At 45.6% G+C, this 21,582-nt stretch overlaps 1 protein-coding gene across 1 annotated transcript in view; it reads right to left on the bottom strand.

The window, feature by feature from the left end:
- Nucleotides 1–1,571, bottom strand: part of Rhbdl2 (rhomboid like 2) — a 43,063-nt gene extending 41,492 nt beyond the window's left edge. Inside the window, exon 1 of the mRNA XM_076565010.1 lies at nt 1,246–1,571. The gene's annotated coding sequence lies outside the window, so the exon portion shown is untranslated. The remainder of the gene's footprint in view (nt 1–1,245) is intronic.
- Nucleotides 1,572–21,582: the final 20,011 nt, after the last annotated feature.

The following is a 21,582-nucleotide window of genomic DNA, read 5'->3' as shown; positions in this document are numbered from 1 at the left end:
ATGGGAGGGGAATAATGTTTTTGGCAGTTCCCAAGTCAGAACCACAACATAAGGGTCTGGTCCTAGGCCTGGTCCAGTGCTTATACCTTCAGCCGGAAGCTGGTTTCCTCTCTCCTTCACACCTTCTGGCCTCCAGCTCTCTAGAGCACCTGCCTCCACTGTTCAGCTGTTTACAAGTCACCTAGGTTCTGTCAAGGCCAGGGTTTGTCCTCTGTATCTTTACAAGCCTACAGCAAGGGAGGTGCAGTTAGGGAGGGGTGGCTGAAAGGGGACAGTGAAGGAGAAAGCATGGCGGGTCAGCCACCCAGCCCGTCCTTGATCCGGATAGCTCCTTATATTTCAAAACAAACAAAACAAAAGCCGGGATGGTACAGATGGGGACACTGAGGCCCAGGAAGTAAATAGGAGATGTGGGTTATGAATCCAGGCCTCTCTATGACTCCTGCATAACTTCCCACCATGCCCCACTGCCTGCCTGTCAGCTGGTAGATGTGTGCGGAGAAATTTCAGTTTTCTTGTTCACAGGAGGAGAAATGGCATGCTCCTCTCTCCAGACAACTGAAGTACACGCTCAACTAATGAGTAAACAAATGAACAATGGTAACCGAAGGCAGGCTTGACTGAGTGAAACCCCTCAGGTGCCTGTCCCAGGAAGGAGGAAATAGTCCAGGGGAGCTGCCTTGCTGGAAGTGGTGAGACTGTCTTCCCCGCGGTCCTCTGGGCAGGGGCAGAGGTTAGGGAAGCACAGGCTAGGATCCGGCTCAGGTGGAGGGAGAGACAATACCTGTGGGTCTGGTCACAGGTGTAGCTAAGTAGTGGAACACTTATCTGGCATGATAGTACACACATCACACACACACACACACACACACACACACACACACACACATCCCACGCCAGCACTCCTCCCGCCAAAAATAAAAATAAACCCTGGCAGTCCGAGAAAGTAATGAAGTGAGCCGCCGTGGTTGGACAGTCAGGAAGGGAGCAGGGTTAAACTCCCTGGTCACCTCCCCCAAACATTTACAAAGCGCTGGCTGCCGACTTTGAAACGAAAACTTTCAGAACCCGAAGCGGCCACTCTAGGTTCTTCCGGAAGGTAGATTCTGGAAGCAGCACCCTTCCTTCCCCTCATCGGTCGGTCGGTCACCAGCTTTATTTAGTGCGCTGCCTGGAATTCCGGCCACCCGCCTCCTGTTTCAGCACTCAGCCTCCCAGCGCCCATCCCCAAGCCCTGCACCTTACCTGGGGAGGCCGAGGCACGGGACGTTCCACACTGAGGTCCGATCTTGCTCTTCAAACAGCAAACGGAGCTGCCCTGCTGGCTCGAGCGGCTGCCTGCCAGGCTCTCCTCCGGCCCTCCCTGAACTAAAATCGCCCAGACAGGTTCTTAGGCAGGAGGAAGCCGAAGGAAATCCCCTCTCCGCCTAGTGGCCTGGCCTAGGCTGGGCCAGCCTGCTAGGCAGTCTCTCCTGGGCTGGCCCTGGATGAATGAGTCCTGGCCTCCTCCTACTTGGGTTTATACCAGGGAGCCTGTGACAGGCGCCCTGCTCTCCCTGCTGGGCGCTGCTATCCATGCCGCCTCCTGGTCCTGCCTTCCTGTCTGTGACTCAGCGGGCCTTCTGCTCTCAGCTCTCTGGGAAAGGCCTGCACTGTCAGGTCGCAGTTACTTTGCATGGGATTGTCCTGGATCACACGCTAGGCCTGGTACTCCACAAAATGACTCTGGACAGAAGTTCAGTCACAAGGCTCCTCGGTGCTGCCCACAGACTGGATGTGCCTTCGCCCTGGTGCAGTGGGCTTGCCCGTCTCTGATTATCCATTTAAAGTGTGTAGAGGAGGACTGGCCTTGGGCCAGGTCCTGATAGCCAGGAAGTAGGTTAAGCTGGTGTCTGCCCTGCTACTGTACTAGCAAGACGACGAACGGAGCACTCCGCTGAAGGTTTGCCAAGATTCGGGCAGCTTGACCGGGGAGGACTTCCCTGTGTGGAAGAGTTCTAGAAAACGCTCTCAGAGATGACATATCAGACAAGCCACCGAAGCTCAGAATTATGAGCAAGAAGTGTCAGGCCAGGAAGGGCCTTGCAAGGCTTGCTGGGAACTACTCAGGCTTTACACTATAGGCATGGAGAGACTCAAAGAGGACGTCAGACATGAAGTCAGATTCAGATTGGATTTCTTTTCTGTGCTGAACATGGAACCTAGGGCCTCACACATGCCAGGCAGCTGCTCTACCATTGAATTATACCCTCACCTTAAGGTGGCATTTTAGTTTTGTTGTTGTTTTGGTTTGGTTTTTGGTTTTTCAAGACAGGGTTTCTCTGTGTAGTCCTGGCTGTTCTGAACTCCTTTGTAGACCAGGCTGGTCTCGAACTCACAAGAGATCCGCCTGCCTCTGCCTCCTCCCGAGTTCTGGGATCAAAGGCGTGCGCCACCACCATCTGGCTAGTTTTTTTTTTTCTTTAACAAAATAACTAATTAATTTTATATGTAAATGTGTGTGCCTCCTTACTTGTATGTGGACCGTGTGTGTGTGTGTGTGTGTGTGTGTGTGTGTGTGTGTGTGTGTGTGATATCTGCAGATGCAGGAGAATATTGGATTCCCTGAATAATGGATTCCTAATCCAGGGCACTGATCAGTAGTGTAGAAAGGAAGGGACAGAATCAGGTGTTAAGAGGAAGGCAGAGTGTGGTGGCACATGCCTATCATCCTAACACATGATAAGACTTTAAAGTATCTTAAAGTATCAGCATGTATTTGATACATAGCAATGTAACATGAAAGAAAAGAAGCAAAAAAAAAAAAAGTTAAGATTGTAACACTGGGGACTGGAGAGATGGCTCAGCTGTTAAGAGTACTGGTTGTTCTTCTAGAAGTTCTAAGTTCATTTCCCAGCACCTATATGGCAGCTCACAATCATCTGTAACTCCAGTTCCAGGGAATCCAACATGCTCTTCTGGCTTTCACAGACACCAGGCAGGCAGGCAGAACACCCATACACACAGAATAAATAAAAACATTGTAGCACTGATGAACCTAATGTCTAAGGGAGGAGTCTGGCTAGCTAGGATGAATTCCAGGTGTGATGGCTATTTTGGCTGCCAACTTGACTACATCTGGAATTAATTAAAACCTCAAAATAGCTGGACACACTTGCAAGGGATTTTTGCTTAATTAGATCATCTCAAATGGGAAGATCCACTTCTAATCTGGATCTTTGAGGTGGTAAAAAGACATCATCAATCCAGGTCTTTTGAAGTAGGAAGACCCACTTCTAATGTGCCCCACACCTTCTGCTGGAAGCCTACACAAAGGCCATGGAAGAAAGAAGCCTCTCTCTTTGCCTGCTTGCCCTTGCCCTGTCTAGCAAGTCCATGCCTTCGCTGGCATTAGAGCCTGCTTCTTCGGGATTCCACAGTCTTCCAGGGCCTGAAGACCAGCTGAGATATCCAGCCTGGTGGACTGAACAACTATTGGATTCTTGGACCTTCTGTTCATAGGCAGCCATTATCTATTACTCTAGAGAACCCTGACTAAAACACCAGGGTTCAAACCTGAATAACCAGGTTGTATGGTACTCACAGGAAAAGCACCACTGAAGGGGATTAATTCAGTTTTGGACTTGTGTATTCAAGAATACCTGTGCAAAAGTCCAGGAAGCAGTCACTTCGTGGAAAGATAACCCATGCATCACTGAGGGGCCCAACAGGAAGGCGAGGGAGGGTACATTCAGCCAGAATGAAGAGAAAACTAATGAATAAGACTGTTACAAATGCTCCGTGGTGAAGAGTGCTTACTGCTCTTGCAGAGGAAATGGATTCTGTTCTTAGCACACCAAACAGAACACGGCCACCTGGAACCCCAGTTCCAAGGGGTTTGATGCCCTCTGACCATTGAGGGCACCGGCATGCACATGGTGCGCATAAATTCATGCAGCCACACATACATTACATAAGTAAGTAAATCATTGTAAAAGTCTTTACAGAGATCTGGGAAGGGGAAAGGAAGCAGCTGAGAGCTGTTGAAGATCCAAGAACCATCCTCTGGCTCTCCAGGGACAGAGAGCAGCAGTGTTTAGTGAACTCAGTTTGAGGCAGAGTTGGATACAAGGTTGTAAGGGTTACTGCAGAAGAAACAGTCACTGATGGAACAGGTAGGACCAGAGAAATGATGCCCTGACCTCTTCCTCCTCCCACCTTGCTGGTCCCCATTCCTCTCATTGGCTGCTGCTCCCCGAGGCACAGATCACACTAAGAATGGATGGGGGGGGGGCGTCTCAAGAGGCAGCAAACCACTGAGAAAATAGAGATTTGAGAGTTGCAAAGAGTGTGGTGTCACACATCATTGATCCTAGCTCTCAGGAGACAGAGGCAGGCTGATCTCCATGAGTAGGAGGCCAGCCTGGTCTACACAGTGAGTTCTACCCACTGAAAGCTATGTAATGCAGCTTATCTTAAAGGGGGAGAATTTGCATAGAAATGGCAAGGGAACCCATGGAAGAGATGAGCTCACACAGGGAGAGAAACCAGAGAAGAAAAGAGGCTCTGGGACAGAACTCCAAGGTATTCTGACTAGGAACGTGCCAAGAATGTGGCAAGGGAAAGCTAGAAGAGAGGCCAGAGACCAGAGCTGAGCATCCCGACCACAGCAGGGACGCGGTAGACAGGCAAGACTCAGATGGAGGGAAAGTGGATGAGACTTGGGCCACTGAGTAGAATGGGCTCCTCTGAGCACTAGAGATGGGTGGCTGAGGCTTTTTACAAAGACCTTATACCTACAGATGAGAGACTTAAGTCAACTCCTTTTTTTCTTTTTTTCTTTTTTCTTTTTTCTTGAAGTAAGTGGCACAAGTTACTTGCCAGGCGTTCGAGGATGGGAGCTGGTGGGAAGACAGAAGGAAAGCGTCACTGCCAAAACAGAGGAGACCATAAGAAAAGTGACCAAGGCAATGAGGAAACGAGGCTCACAGAGGAACACCAGAATCCAGTCAAAGGGGCACACGGCAACAAGCAGTGGGAGCCAGGGCCCCTTGGAATGAGCCACCAAGGACTCAGGGAGCATCCTGAGTAATAACTGAGTACAATCATACAACACGGTAACACTCAGATGGAGCCGCTGCCTCTTCAGCTGCTGGGACTGGAGACCGAGCTCTTACACACAGTGAAAACTCAAAATAGGAAGAAGAGGAGAATGGATGGAGACAAGGAAGAGAGGGAGGGAAGAAGAGGAGGGAGGGAGGGAGGGAGGGAAGAAAGAACGTTGTAAGGCAGGATCCAAGAACAGCAAATTAAAGGAACATGAGGAGGAAAAGGAATTTCTCACTCCAGAGCCTTGTTCAAGTCTCTCAGTTTCTGAGAGTCGAGAATTCCAGCACAATTAACATTTGCTGTGAAGATTTCCTATAGCGATAATAATCCCTTTTTTTTTTTTTGGAGCTAAGGATTGAACCTACTAGGCAAGCGCTCTACCACTGAGCTAAATCCCCGGCCCTCGATGATAATCCTTTTATATAGACATTTCAACTAAGAATGAACCATGCTTAAGATTCAAACATGTGCTGTTTCTCCTCTACTGTATGGCCTTTGCATCCGGTGCAACCTTTCTCCCAGTACCACCTGTCCCCTTTCCCAGATGTCAGCCTGCAATTTTCGAGGAACTTCACAAACAAGTCTATACAATTAAATACGTGCCTTCACCGCCTGTGCAGACCGTGTGAGCCCTGACTTGACCATATCAGGTTGTGATCTTATCTGAGGCACTGCAGTAACCATCCCATGATCTCATTCACCAAAAAGAACTGGGGGAAGAAAAATCCCTCAGACTCTCTCTGAAGAAAGTAATTTCAGCAGCATGCACCCTATCAGCAGCTGGGGAAGAACCCAAGAGCACCGGGAGGCAACAGGTCTCAAAACTGCACCGCAGATATAGTTGTTTCGTAGATATAATCTGCAGAGGTCCTGCAACTAGCCTTTGTTAGGATTTCATGCGGAACAGGCTACTTCCTGGTAGAGAATTGGCCATGTGACTTCAGAGAAGCATCTACCTACAGCCAATGCATACACAAGATAGGGAGCCCTTGGGAAACAAAAGCTGAGTCCTATTTCTGTCTCCATACCAGTCAGAACCAGAACTGGGCTTAACGTTCAATTGGGATTTTCTTTTCTTTCTTTTTCTTTCTCTCTCTCTTTCTTTCTTTCTTTTTCTTTTTTCTTTCTTCCTTTTTTTTTTTTTTTTTGGTTTTCGAGACAGGGTTTCTCTGTGTAGCTTTGCGCCTTTCCTGGATCTCGCTCTGTAGACCAGGCTGGCCTCGAACTCACAGAGATCTGCCTGCCTCTGCCTCCCAAGTGCTGGGATTAAAGGTGTGCGCCACCACTGCCCAGCGAATTGGGATTTTCAAAGGTGTTTGCAAAACAGATTTGGGAAGGCATGCATTCACAGTAAACATTTTAAGTTGATACATTTTCATTTAGGATTTGGGCATCGGTTTCTTTATTTTATGTGTGTGATGAATATGAGCATACAAATTCATAGGTGTGAACATTGGGTGTGCAGGTACACGTGCATGCGAGTACATATGCATGCAGAGGCCAGAGGTGGATGTCCAGTGTCCTCCTTGATCACTCTTTGTTTTATTCTTTTCTATAGTGTCTGTCATTGAACCTGGAACTCTTGATTCTGCTTCTGCTAGACTGGCTGAACACTGAGCCCCAGGAGTCAGCCCATCTCCATCTCCTCAGTGCCGGTGTACAAGAACACACACACACACACACACACACACACACACACACTCAGCTTTTTATGTGCGTGCTGGAGACCCAAACTCAGGTCCTCCTGTTGTAAGGAAAGAACTTTGCTGATGGAGCCATTTCCCCAGCCTCCTTATATACCAATCTCTTTAGTAAAATATCACACACACACACACACACACACACACACACACACACACACACACACGCACACACGCACATACTGTCATGCACAGCACAAATGTAGAGGTCAGAGGACAACCAGCAAGTGGATTCCCTCCTTCTACCTTGTACATTCCAGAAATCAAACTCAAGTCTTAGCAGCAAGTACCTTAACACATCTTGCTGGCTCTGGGTATCACTTCCTTAGAAATCTCACTAACGGGGATCAGGTGACCAAGCTTGTGAAGTCCAGAGGCTGATAGTGAGCTATGGGTGAATTCAACAAGATCATATCTCTTTGGAGCCAATGAGCCAGTCTTCACTGAGCCAGCCATACCTAATCCTTGATGGTCTGGCCAACACTGGGTGAGACCCAAGGGGCCTTTTCTTATTTGAAATTTCCCTTTGAGTTTTCTACAAATGGTTGGGTAGCTTTCACTGTTTCCAACATCAATGAGCTTGTAGGTCAAAGACCAGAGAAGGAGGGAGGTGCCACTGGCTGAGCCCATCTGATTCCTAGAAGCCTACCCTCTCTCCAAGAACTGCTGCCTCTTCCCACCCCACCAACATCCTCCATGACCAAGGTCCTCCATGACCAGCACCGCTCACAGACACTGGACCAGGAAAAAGGAACATTTGGCCAAGGGGAGACCAGTGCCTTCCCTTTTCTGAGAACATGACTGTGCAGTCAAAGAGGCACTCTGTTGCGGCAGGCGACCTTGAAAGCAGCAAGTCTGGAATTACAGGAACCCTGGATTAGGTCCTATAGAGGCGCCCGCATGATGCCTTCAGAGATCTGGAGCATCCGTAGCATTCTTTCTCAGTGTCAAAGGTTATGTGTTTCTCAAGAGCAAAGCTTTCTCTGCATTCACCAGAGCCCCAGGTCAAATCAAACAACACCATCTGTTGAGGTGTTCCCACTGGGAGCTGGAATGGTTTTGAACCCAAGGGTCAAGTCTCCTCTTGGCACCATTTAGTGTTTGAATTGATTCAAAGTGGACACATAGGGAAGAGAGACAGAGAGAGCCAGCGAAGCTCTCAAGTCTTCAGACTCCTAAAGTGAGATCCAAGTTTAAATCTCATAGAGACGAGTTTAAATCTGATAGAGCCGATATGATAGAGCTGGATATGTGCGTCTAAGCAGTCCTGGTCAAGGTGTGGTCCTGCCCACCACTGACCCAGGAGTGTCTGGGCTTCAGGCTCATCCTGTAAGGTGATCTGACAAGTTGTCAAGCAGTTTGAAATCTCTGGGAGACAAGCTCCCCCTTGCCTGGGGTCCTTTCCTTCTCCCAGCATGAGATTCCAGGGGACATTCCCATTCTCTTGGGGTCCGTTGTTTTAATAGTTAATAGATTGAGAGACCCAAGTGTCTCTAGAGTTTCTTCATTTTTGTCAAGCCTGTTGTAGCATTATATACATATATATATGTATATAATTTATACATATTTTGAACATATATATATATGTTCAAAGACATTCTGTTTATGAAGTATGATATACTAACAATTCATGGAAAACCCAGTATACAGAACAAGAGAAGGGAGGGAGGGAGAGAAGGGGAAAGATGTAGTTCAGTTGCTAGAGTGCTTGGTGCTTCTGAGTTAGGAGTAACATTGTCTACCTAGTGCATACAGCAAGCCCCAGATTCAATCTCCAGCACCACTGGCCCACATCAGTCCTAGCATTTGGGAGATGGAGAAAGAAGAATCAGAAGATAAAGGTTATCCACAACTACATGGAGAGTTGGACAACAGCCTGAGGGAAGGAAGGAAGGAAGGAAGGAAGGAAGGAAGGAAGGAAGGAAGGAAGGAAGGAAGGAAGGAAGGAAGGAAGGAAGGGGAAGGGAAGGAAGGGGAGGGGAGGGGAGGGGAGGGAAGGAAGAATGTTGGCAACACATCTTTAATCCCAGCACTTGGGAGGCAGAGGCAGGTAGATCTCTGTGAGTTCGAGGCCAGCATGGTCTATATATTAAAAAAAGGGGGGAGGGAGGGAGGGAGGGACAGAGGGAAAGAGGAAAGGAGGAAGAAAGGGCTGGAGGAAGGAAGGGTAGCTAAAATGTAAAGAAATTTTCTTTTGACTTACGAGTGACTTCTGCTAGAATGAAAAGAATCCTGCTGGTTGGGAGGACAGAAAACAGGAGAAAGCGTTGGGAAACAGACTTGCCCTGAGGGCATAGAAGGCTCCCAAGTGTCCACAATCATCATGATGTTCTACTCAGCCAAGGTCAGTCTGTGGGATCTTTAATACAGACAGCTTCTTCCAAGAACTTCAGCGCCGAACACACTATTAAGGAAATGATTGACAAATCCAACCACATTAAAATGACTATATTCAGGGTCAGGCACAGTGGTACTGTCTGTAATCCCAGCACTTGGGAAACGGAGGTGGGAGGACCCCCTGAGATCAAGAAATTGAAGGTGGCCTGGGCAACATATGGAACCCTGGCCCACACATCCCCCAAATTATCATCTTCGGGTTTGGGTGTGGCTTAGTGGCAGGGTGCTTGTTTGGCATGTTGGAGGCCCTGTGCTCTCTCCCCAACACTACAAAAGAAAAAAACTAACATATTTTCACTAAAACATATCAAAGAGAATTTGGAAAGACAGCCAGTTTTAAAAAAAAAAATGTATGTAGGGCTGGAGAGATGACTTAACTGTTAAAGGCAAGCACAAGCACCTAAGAACAACAAAATGCGTATGCGTGCACACCCACCTGTGTGGAAGTCAGAAATCAACCTCAGAGTCCTTCCCTAGGAACCATCTACCGTTTTTATTTCTTTGTTAAATCAAAACAAACTTTCACTATGTAAACCAGGCTGGCCTCCAACTCACAAGGATCCACCTGCCTCTGTCTCCCAAGTGCTGGGATTAGAGGTGTGGGCCACCACACTAGGGAACCTTCATTTTAGTGTGTGTGAACCTAGGTGTAGGTTCCTGCAGAATTGTACCAGGAGCCAGTAATGGAAATAAAATGTATTAAGGAAGAAGACCACACTTCTGAAGATGAGGGTAAATTACTGAGTGGAGAAAAGACATAGGTTGCACCAGGAGTCTCCTGACCCCTTATAGGTCATTGCCATAGCTACCCCCTCTCCAGAGTTTCTTTGACTTGGCCTTTTTCCTTATTATTATTTTATTATTTTATGTATATGGAGTTTTGTCTGCATATATGTATATCTGCATATATGTACCATGTTCATGTCTGATGCCTAAGAAGGTTAGAAGATGGCATCAGATCCCGTAGGACCGAGGCTGTTAGCTGCCACGTGGGTGTTGGAAATTGAACCCCAGTCCTCTATGTTCTTGACCTATGAGCTAACTCTTCAGTCAGGCTCTTTTCTGTGTAAGTTCAGTTGCCTGTAGCCCAGCAGAGAAAGGCTTTCTTTTCCTCTGCCCAGTAGTTCTTTACATGTCAATCTATCATTTTTTTAAACATTTATTGTATTATTTTTTCCTGCGGTTACTGACATGCCAGCTGTTTAACATTCATTGTGTACACTTAGTGTTTCCACTTTCATATGGCTAATACCTTGTAGCTTCTGTTAGAAAACTGAACTTTTTTATGATGTTTTTTGGTATTATTTCTAGTTTTCCTGTGATAATTTCTGAAAGTTTTTTTATACACACATATGTATGTTTATATCTATACAGGTAGATAGAAAAATAGGTGTGTATTTTTTTAAAAGAATTTTTGTTTTTGTTCTTATTTTGAGGCAGAGTCTCATGGAGCCCAGGCTGATCTTGAATTCACAATATAGCTAGGATAACCCTGAAATATTTTTGTTTGTTTTTGTTATTTATTTATTTATTTATTTATTTTTGGAATTTTTTGGCTTTTTTTTTTAAGACAGAGTTTTTTTTTTTGTTGTTTGTTTTTTGTCTTTTGGGGGGCCCACCACACAACGCTCAAATAAATCACACACAAAGGCTTATTCTTAATTATGAACGCCCGGCCTTAGGTTGGCTTAATTTCTAGCCTGCTTTTCTTAACCTAAATTATTCCATCTACCTTTTGCGTCTGGGCTTTTCCCATTCTCTTACTTCTGTAAATCTTACTCTTACTCTGTGGCTTGCTTCGTAGCTGGGTGGCCGGCCCTTGGAGTCCTCCTCCTTCTCTGGCTACTTCCTCCTCTCACTTCTCCATCCCTTTTCTTCCTCCCAGATTTCTCCCTCCATATATCCTCTCTGCCTGCCAGCCCCGCCTGTCCTTTCTCCTGCCTTGCTGTTCTTTAATCGACCATCAGGTGTTTTAGTCAGGCAAAATAACACAGCTTCACAGAGTTAAACAAATGCAACATAACAAAAACACAACACACCTTAAAATAATATTCTACAACAGGAGTTGTGGTTTCATGGGTTTTTTTTTGGGGGGGGTTGTTTGTTTTTCTGGAGCTGAGGACTGAACCCAAGGCCTTGTGCTTCCTCGGCAAGTGTTCTACCACTGAGCTAAATCCCCAACCCCCCCCCCCCTTTTTTTTTTGTTTTTGTTTTTTTGAGACAAGGTTTCTCTGTGTAAGAGTCTTGGCTGTTCTGGAACTCTCTTTGTAGGCCAGGCTGGCCTTGAACTCCCTGAGATCCGCCTGCCTCTGCCTCCCAAGTGTTGGGATTGAAGGCGTGCGCCACCAACTCCTGGCAACACAACAGTGTTTCTTTATGTAGTCCTAGCTGTTCTGGAACTCACTCTGTAGACTGGACTGAAAGTCTCAGAGATTCACATGCCTCTACCTCCTGAGTGCTGGGATTAAAGGCGTGTACCACCACTGCAGGGCCTTTTTTATTTATTTTAAATTCATGCCTATGTACATAGGTCTACGGGGTGGGTGCCTGCATATGAGTACAGCTGCCTAGGAGGCCAAAAGACGTGAGCTACCACACCCAGCCCTGAACTCTTAAACCTCAGCCTCACTCTCCCAAGCACCAACCTGCCTTGCTCTTTTTTGTTTTGTTTTATTTGGTTTTGATTTTTGTTGTCAAAAGGTCCAGGTTGTCAGCTGAGTCTGTGAGTTCAAGGCTAGCCTGGTCTACATTTTGAGTTCCAGGCCAATCAGAGTTACATAGTGAGACTCTGTTTCAAAAAAATTAAATAAGTAAAATAAAAAGAAAGAAAGAAATAGGGTCTTACATTATAGTCCATACTAGGGTAGAACTCACTATATAGCCCAGGTTGGCCTCAAACTCACAAGCTCAGACATCTGCATTAGCCTCCAGAGTACTGGGGCGATAGTATGAGCTACCACACTTGATCCAGTTCAAGAATTTTTGTTTGTTTGTTTGTTTTTTGTTTTTCGAGACAGAGTTTCTCTGTGTAGCTTTGCGCCTTTCCTGGAACTCGCTTTGGAGACCAGGCTGGCCTCGAACTCACAGAGATCCACCTGCCTCTGCCTCCCGAGTGCTGGGATTAAAGGCGTGCGCCACCACTGCCCGGCAAGAATTTTTTATTTTAAGTTCTGTTTTGATTATACCCTGAAGGCAGGATGTGGCTTCATCATCTATCAACAGGTTGCTCATAAATTAAGTGAATTTTGTCTACTCTACATCTGGGAAAATATGAGTGTTATCTTTCAAGCTTATGATTGAAGGAGGGAAAAAATACTAAAACTAAACTAACAAAGAGTCTTACTAGACTCATGGTGTATATGTTACCTGCGAAGTAGAACTCAGAAAGTAAGCAGGAACTTAAATGTATCCCTCAACACCCTCAGGTAAATGAAACCTGGTTACCCTACTTTGCAGGAAGGCTGGGATTGTGTTAATTATTAAAGGAGCCAGGTTTATACCTGGTAGTGGTACACGCCTTTAATCCTAACACTAAGGAGGCAGAGGCAGGAGGATCTCTGTGAGTTCAAGGTAATACAGAGTTCCAGGATATCCAGAGCTACACAAAGAAACCCTGTCTCAAAAACAAAAACAAAAACAAACAAAAAAAGGTCCAAGTTTAGTATGGTATACCTGTAATCATAGCATTCAGAAGGCCAACCTAGGAAAACCACGGATTCAAAGTCAGCCTAGGGCTGGAGAGATGGCTCAGTGGTTAAGAGCACTGGCTGCTCTTCCAGAGGTCCTGAGTTCAATTCCCAGCAACCACATGGTGGCTTACAACCATCTATAATGAGATCTGATGCCCTCTTCTGGCATGCAAGTATACATGGGGGAAGAACACTGTATACATAATAAATCTTTTAAAAAAAAAAGTCAGCCTGAAGTACACATAAGAAGGATCCTGTCTCAGTAATAATGATGAAAAAAGATAGTCTGGAGCTCACTTGGTAGAGTGCTTACCTAGCACACATGAAGCCCTGGGTTCAATTCCCAGCACCTCATAAACCATAAACTGATGATCAGAGTGCTGGCCTGTAATCTCAATGATTTTTGCATTGCTATGGTTTGTTGTTGTTGTTGTTGCTATAACAAAATGCCTAGGACTGGATAAATTATAATAAAAAGAGGTTTATTTGCTTCACAGATTTGGGTGTTAAATAGAATGGTATCAGTATCCTAGTGAGGACTTCTTAGCTGCATCACAAAATATATGGTGTCATGGTGGGAGCATTATGTAAGAAGGAGAGATTTCATGTTAAAACAAGAAATGAGGGGGAAAGGGGCAGTGTAGTGGAGAGATTGTTCCCTGGTTAAGAGCACTGGCTGCTCTTCCAGAGGACCCAGGTTCAATTCCCAGCACCCACATGCCAGTTTACAACCCTCTATAACTTCAATTCCAGGGGACCCAATATTCTCTTCTGGCCTCCAGGAGCACTGCATGTACCCAGTGCACAAGTATACATTCAGAAAAACTAACATATAAAATATAAATAAATTTTCAAAAGAAAGAAAAAGAAATGAGGAAGATTCCAGGCCCAGGTTTATTGTTTATAATAACTCGATCCCTGGAGCACCAACCAGGCTCTTGAGATGGCTTCACCAATCCCTTCCAAGACTGGAGCCCTTAGTGACCCAGTAACCTTCCATTAAGCCCTGTCTCTTCCACTATTTCAACATCACCATAATGACCAAGCCTCCAACACATGAATGTCTGGGGGCACGCTCAAGCCACAGTGTCCTTCTACTAATAACAGAACTGACACTGTCTTCTCGTTTGTTTAAACTTTCCCCATAAGCGTTTAAATGTTTTAATGTTGATTTACTTATTGTGATTTTTTACAACAGGGGCTCAAGTAGCTTGGGTTGGACTTGAGCAGTGATGTAGCCAAGGATGACTTTGAACTCCTAAAACACACACACACACACACACACACACACACACACACACACAACTGAATGGCTAGGGATGAAATCATGTAAACTCAAAGATGTTCAGAGAGATGATGTGTCTTCATTACTTTTCTTTTCATTCTTTTTTTTCCCCCCTTAGTCTTTGAAGACGGGGGTTTTTCTATGTAGGTAGCCCTGGTTGTCCTAGAACTTGCTTCTGTAGACCAGGCTGGCCTTGAACTCAGAGATTTGCCTGCCTTTGCTGCCCCAGTGCTGGGATTAGAGGCATGTGCCACCACTGCCTGGCTTGTCTTAGTTACTTTTCTATTGTGCTGAGACACCATGACCAAGGCAACTGACAGAAGAAACCATTTATTGGGCTCACAGTTACAGAGCATTGTGGTGGAAAGCATGGCAGCAGGCAGGCATGGCACTGGAGCAGTAGCTGAGAGCTCACATCCACAAACAGGAGGCAGAGAAAGAGAGCTAACTGGGAATGGTGTGGACTTGTTAAACCTCAAAGCCCACTCACAGTGATACACCTTTTCCAACAAGGCCACACCTCCTAATCCTTTCCAAACAGTTCCAGTAACTAGGAACTAAGTATCCAAGCATATGAGCCTATGGGGACATTCTCATTCAAACCACCCATACTGCTTCTCACATTTTAGGCACAGCCTGGTTTGTTCAGGTCTCCACTCAAATATGAATTTCTTTCAGGTAGGTTAGGGTTTTTTTGTTTGTTTGTTTTGTATTTGATAGAGTCTCTTGTAGTTCAGGCTGACTTTGACCTCTCTGTGTAGCTGAGGATGACATTGAACTTCTAATGGCCCTCCCTCAACCTCTCCAGTACAGGGATTGAAGGCATGCACTACCCTACCCAGTTTATGTAGTGTTATGAACACATGGTTTCCTGCTCATTTGGTAAGCATCATAGCCATGGACAGGCATCCTCAGACCCCAAGTAATCTCAGAGATGCAGAGATGTGCCCTCCAAAGTCCCGCTCAATTAACCCAATCATGGGCTTCATGTGATGGTAAGTGTCTTTTCAGTGTGGCTCCTACCCAGGTGGTTCCTAAGACTTCACCATCTGTGCAGACTCTGATCTTTGCAGAATGTGGTGCAGTGTTGATTGATCATTTGAGTCATCATGGTTCCAGTTAGTCCTGCCTGTTCGACAACTTTTGCTGTTACCATGGCGTCAGTGGTAAAGAATGATATGGCTCTTGAAGCTGCCTTGTGTCCAACTTCCCTTTGACCAAGTTATGACAATAAGCTGATGAATCCAGATAACCTTGAGCCTATGGATGTCTGTTCAGCTCCTTGCTGTGTGAAGGAGGGAATCCCAGTTGCTTTTTCTTTCCTTTCCTTTCCTTTTCTTTTCTTTTCTTTTCTTTTCTTTTTTTGTCTTTATTGAGAGTTAAATCTAACGCTTCCTGCATGTAAGATGAGCACTCTAGGTGCTGGAGAGGAGGCTCAGTGGTTAAGAGCACTGGCTTCTTTTCCAGAGGTCCTGAGTTCAGTTCCCGGCAACCACATGGTGGCTCACAGCCATCTATAATAGAGTATGATGCCCTCTTCTGGCATGCAGAGCACTCATACATAGAATATAAATAGACAAAATTTAAAAAAAAAAAGATGAGCACTCTACCAGTGAGCTGTCTTCTCAATCTTTTTATTTTTCAGTTGTGTGTGTGTGTGTGTGTGTGTGTGTGTGTGTGTGTGTAATAGTGTAATGCTGACTGTGGTGGTGCATGCCTTTAGCCCCAGCACTTCTGAGGAGAGGCAAGAGGATCTCTGTGAGTTCAAGGCCAGCCTGGTCTACACAGTGAATTACAGGCAACTGAGGGCTATATGGGGAAAAAGAAAGAAAGAAAATGTATAAAAGCTGGGGACTGAGAAGTAAAGGAAAATTAACTGAACGTTAGTGCCGGCTGTGCAAAAATATTCTTGCCCAGTTCGTAATGTGAGCAGAGGGGCTGGGGGATGCGGTTCTGTGATGAGCACGTGCCCAGTATACACAAGGTCTTGAGTTCAATTTCAGAATAGACATGATAGAAACAAAATATGAGTCATCCTAACCATCTGAGATACACCATCCAGTTAATTCTGACACTGGTAACGCAGACTCATTTTATTTTATTTTTTAGTTTATTTTTTTTCTAATCTTATTATTATTTTGTGTGTTGGACTGTTTTGCCTGCGTGTTTGTCTGTGCTTCATGTGTGTGCCTGGTTCCACAAGAGGGCATCAGGTTCCCTGGAGCTGGAGCTACAGACATTTGTGAGCTGCCACGTGGGTCCTCTGGAAGAGCAGCTGGTGCTCTTAACCACAGAGCCACCTCTCCAGTCCCAGGTTCATTTTATAAGTGCAGCTCGGATAGGTTATGACTGCCCTAGACTTACAAAGTAGCAAATAACCGAGCTGGCGTTTGAATCCACACTTGCTTGGTCCCTTCCTCTCAATTTTAACCATGACACCTGGCAATCTGGCAGAAAGGAGAGCGCTAACTCCCCAGTAATGAGAGAAACTGCTCCAGCAGCCACCACACCAGTGGAGAGGAAGAGGCACAGAATAACCCAGGAGCCACAGAAAGAAAGCCCAAGGCACCCTGGCACCTAGGGTTCCGTACCCTGTGACAGAGGGAGATGGAGTGACCTCTGGTGGCCTAAGACAAGCTACACTCCTGTGCCATGCACTGCCATGCCATACAGAGGGCAGGGAAGTAGTATACAACAGGAAGGCACTGTAGGGGCGCACCTCAACTGCTACCGGGTCATTACTCCGTCTTCTTCATGCTTCTGGAACTTTCATGGCATTAAGCAATATACATTTTTCTTTTGCCTTTTTTTCCCTCTCTTTAACTTATCATCATCATTAATTAACTCTCTATTCACCCCTCCTCAATGGTGACACAGAAGTCTGTGTGTCGGGGAGCTTGGACCACTGAGATGGCTCAGCAAATAAAGACCCCTCTCCACCGAACCAGATGACCTGAATTCCATCCCCAGCAACCACATGCGGGGAGGAGAGAACCAGACACAGCAGACTGTCCTCTGACTTCCACACATCTGCTATAATATGCAACATGCCTGCTGACATACTTAGAGAAACCAATACAAAAATTAAATAAATAGGCCGGGTGGTGGTGGTGGTGGTGGTGGCGGCGGCGGCGGCGGCGGCGGCGGCGGCGGCGGCGGCGGCGGCGGCGCACGCCTTTAATCCCAGCACTGGGGAGGCAAAGCCAGGCGAATCTCTGTGAGTTCAAGGCCAGTCTCGGCTAAGGCGCAAAGCTACACAGAAAAACCCTGTCTCGAAAAAAAAAATTAAATAAATATAACTTAATAAAACATTTTTGATTTATTAAAATAATAGTTTTTGCTTTGTATGATTTTCTTTTTATCAGTGCACGTGTGCATGTGTGTGTAGGATGTGCCTGTGTGAGTGCTGACACGTGCATGTCACAGTTCATGCGCAGAAGTCAGAGGACAACTTTCTCCTTCCTCCATGGGTTCCAGGAATCAAATTCAAGTCATCAGGCTCGCATAGCAAGTAGCTTTTCTCACTGAGCTGTCTTGCATTTCTAAGATGTTTCCACACATGTAGCTGTCATTTGTTTAGTGCAAGGCTATTGAAGGTTATTAAGTTATGTCTTTTACTGTTACATTGTCAATGAATTCAGTCTTAGTGCTTCAGATCCCTCTTGCAGTCGGTGTTGCCTCTCTGAGTCTCCCTGCATTGACTTTGCCAGGTAGGCCTTGCTTACACCTTTATTTATTTCACTTAAAAAAATTTTTATGTGAGTAGATACTTTTATTTTATTTTATGCATGTATGTCTGTGCACCACATGCATGCTTGATGCCCAGCAAGACCACAAGAGAGCATCAGATCCCCAAAGACTGGAGTTATAGACAGTTGTGAGCTGCCATGTGGGTGCTGGGGCTCAAACCCAGGTCCCCTGGAGAAGCAACCAGTGCTCCTAACTGCTGAGCCATCTCTCCAGCCCTTAACTTTTTTTTTTTTCAGACACAGTCTTGCTATGTAGCCCAGACTAGCCTTGCATTCACAATCTTCCTGCCTTCTCAACCCCCCACTCTGTCCATTCTTCCTCTTTAACTCTATGGTAACAGAAACTGAACCGAGGGCCTGGACCCTGCTAGGCAATTCTCCAGCATTGGTGCTGTATCCCAGTCCACTTTTGTCATATTTGTTGGTTTTACACAGGGTTTGATAAACTGTCCGGGCTGGTCTCACACTTCCTCTTCAGTCTAGGCAGGACATGAACTTGTGATCCACTGCTTGAGTCTTGTAGCTAGGACCACAGTATTTCACCACATGGTGTGGCTATCTCTGTGTTTCAATTCCTTTTCTTTTTCTTTCCTTTTTTAACTCCCTTCTTTCCTTCTTTCCTTTCCTCCTTCCTCCCTTCTTTTGTTTGTTTCTTTCTTTCTCTCCTTTTTTTTTTTTTGTTTTTGAGACAAGATTTCTTTCCTTGTGTAGCCTTGGCTGTTTTAGCTTTGTAAACCTGGCTGGCCTCAAACTCACAGAGATCCATCTGCCTCTGCCTCCCAAGTGCTGGGATCAAAGGCGTGTGCCACCACCGCCCGGCCACACTAGGCTTTTTGATGTGGGTGATGAGAACCCACACTTAGATCCTCATGTCTGTGCAGTGTTTTACCAGCTGAGCCACCTCATGTAGCCCAGGCTGGCCTCAAACTCATTATGTAGGTGAGAACCAGAACTTCTGATCCACCTGTCTCCATCTCCCATGTGCTGAGATTACAAGTATGTGCTACCACATCCAGCTTGGTTTGGGACCGGGTCTATCTGTGTGTTCAGAACTACTCTCAAACTTAAGGTCCTTCTGACTCAAGTGCTGGGGTTATAGGCATAAGCCACCACACCTCGATTACTGTCCTTTTTTTTTTTTTAATTCACTTACGAACATTCATAGATAGGAATTGGAGAGATGGCACAGTGGTTAGGAATACCCAGGTTCCTCTTTTAGCCTTCACAGGTACCAACACAAACATGGCCGATATACAGGCACATATAATAAATTTCTTAAAATAAATACATCTTTTTAAAAAAGAGTCTTCAAAGAGCTGAGTTTGGTGTGACTCCACTACTCAAGAAGCTGAATCCATAGAATCACCTCAAGTTCAAAGTCAGCCATACCTAGATAGTGAGATCTAGGCCAGTCTTGGGTATACAGGAAGATTGAATCTCAAAAGGAGCTTGGCCTGGTGGCATGGGCTTTTAACCCCAGCTACTCAGGAGGTAGAGGCAGGAGCATCATATATTCAAGGCCTATCTAGACTACAGAGTCAGTTTAGGGCCAGCCTGGAACAAGGTCTGGTTTTGTTTGGAGTCAGGGTTTCATGTAGCCAAGACTAATCTCAAAGTTGCTATGTAACTGAGGCCAGTCTTGATCTCCTGATCCTCTTACCTGTTTCAGCATTCCAAGTGCTGGGATTACAGATGAGAGTCATGCTACTCGGCCATCCAGGTGAGAACATCTCTCAAGAAATAAAGGGCCTAGTGAGATAGCCCAGTGAGGAAAGGCACCTGCCACCAAACCTGACAAGACAATCCTTGGGCCCCACATGGTAGGAGGAGAGAAATAATTCCCATAACTTGTCCTTTGACCTCCACATGTGTATTGTGGCTGGCATGTGTGCATGCACACACACACACACACACACACACACACACACACTTGTGCATGCACCCATATATACAAAGTTTCTCATGGAATAGCTCTGTGAAAATCAAAAGTCTAACAGTAACATGTAAACCTCACCACTCCTCGCCTCCACAATGAGATGCACAAAGCTCTGTTGATTTCCTCTCTTCCCTTCCCTCATTCTCTCCAGCTGCTTTCTTCCAGAGCTTGCATGCAGGTCCATTGTCTATTTTAGTGGAATGGGAGGGACACAAGTGATATAGATGTAAGGAGATTTTATTTTGTGGTTTTTTTTTTTTTTTTTTTTTTTTTTTGGTTTTTCGAGACAGGGTTTCTCTGTGTAGCTTTGCGCCTTTCCTGGGACTCACTTGGTAGCCCAGGCTGGCCTCGAACTCACAGAGATCCGCCTGGCTCTGCCTCCCGAGTGCTGGGATTAAAGGCGTGTGCCACCACCGCCCGGCTATTTTGTGTTTTGAACAAAGTTTTTTTAAGATTTATTTATTCATTTAGAAGAGGGCATCAGATCTCATTACAGATGGTTGTGAGTCACCATATGGGTGTTGGGAACTGAACTCAGGACCTCCGAAAGAGCAGCCAGTGTTCTTAACCTCTGAGCCATCTCTCCAGCCCAATTTTGTGTTTTGAAACGAAGTTTTACAGTCCAGGCAGCCCTCTAACTTGCCAGATAGCTGAGGGTAGCCTTGATCTTCCTGTCTCTACCTCCCAAATGCTGGAATTACAGGCCACCACTCCTGGATTCAATAACGTCTTTTAAAAAAAATGTTATCGGGCTGGAGAGATGGCTCAGAGGTTAAGAGCACCGGCTGCTCTTCTAGGGGTCCTGAGTTCAATTCCCAGCACCCACATGGTGGCTGACAACCATCTGTAATGAGATCTGGCACCCTCCTCCGTATACATAATAAATAAATAAATCTTTAAAAAAAAATGTTATCTCCTTCATGTATTTCTCATCTGTTCCAACCTGTTCTCCATAGTGTAGCCAGGAATCTTTTCATATGTAAATCTGACTACAAATTTCTAGTTGTTTTCTCTCTGAATTCATTCATGGTTTTTCTAGAGTGGCTTGAGACGTTTTTGGTTCCTCCAATATTTTTGGTTTGGATTCCATCATAGGCTTTTCTATATGCTGTCTCTCCTTGGACGAGCGCCCTCTTCTCAATTACTTACCAGTACTCATTTCCAGTTCTTAACTCAAACTCTGCTTCTTCAGTTTTCATTGACTCCAGGACAGGTTAAGCCTCCCAGCTGTATGTTCTCACATCCTGTTCTTTTCCTTCCCAGTGCTTGTCACAGATTATAATTAGGTATTTTTTGTTGTGACTGTTTCATTAGTAGCTGTCATCTCTAGCAGACTAGAAAAACTTTAGAGGGCAGGAAGCAAGCCTCTTTTTATACCAAAGTATCTGCAACTACAAAAGCTTGATAGCATAATGCCTTACACATGGAGACACTCAATTACGTGTGTGGGGTGCATGCATGTACAGGCCTAGTCAAGTGTCTGTATAAGTTACAGCAAAGTTGACTGGAGTGTGGTGACCTCATAAGGACTGAGTTTCCATCCTGTCAGAGCAGCCCATCCACCTCCCTCAAAGGCAGCTCTCTGGTTGGCCGCTGTCATCTGCAACATATAATAGGATATACCACCTACTTGTTTGGCTTCTGAATCATCTGCAACCACCCTCGTTCAGCAATGTGGTCTATCAGCTTTCAGCAATAGAATAATAATTGCCATTTATTCATTTGACTAATATTTATT

This window comes from Peromyscus maniculatus, chromosome 2, assembly GCF_049852395.1.
Source record: "Peromyscus maniculatus bairdii isolate BWxNUB_F1_BW_parent chromosome 2, HU_Pman_BW_mat_3.1, whole genome shotgun sequence".
NCBI classification, from domain to species: domain Eukaryota; kingdom Metazoa; phylum Chordata; class Mammalia; order Rodentia; family Cricetidae; genus Peromyscus; species Peromyscus maniculatus.
Note: the sequence above shows the minus strand (reverse complement) of the source record. Positions and strands in the feature narration are given on the sequence as shown.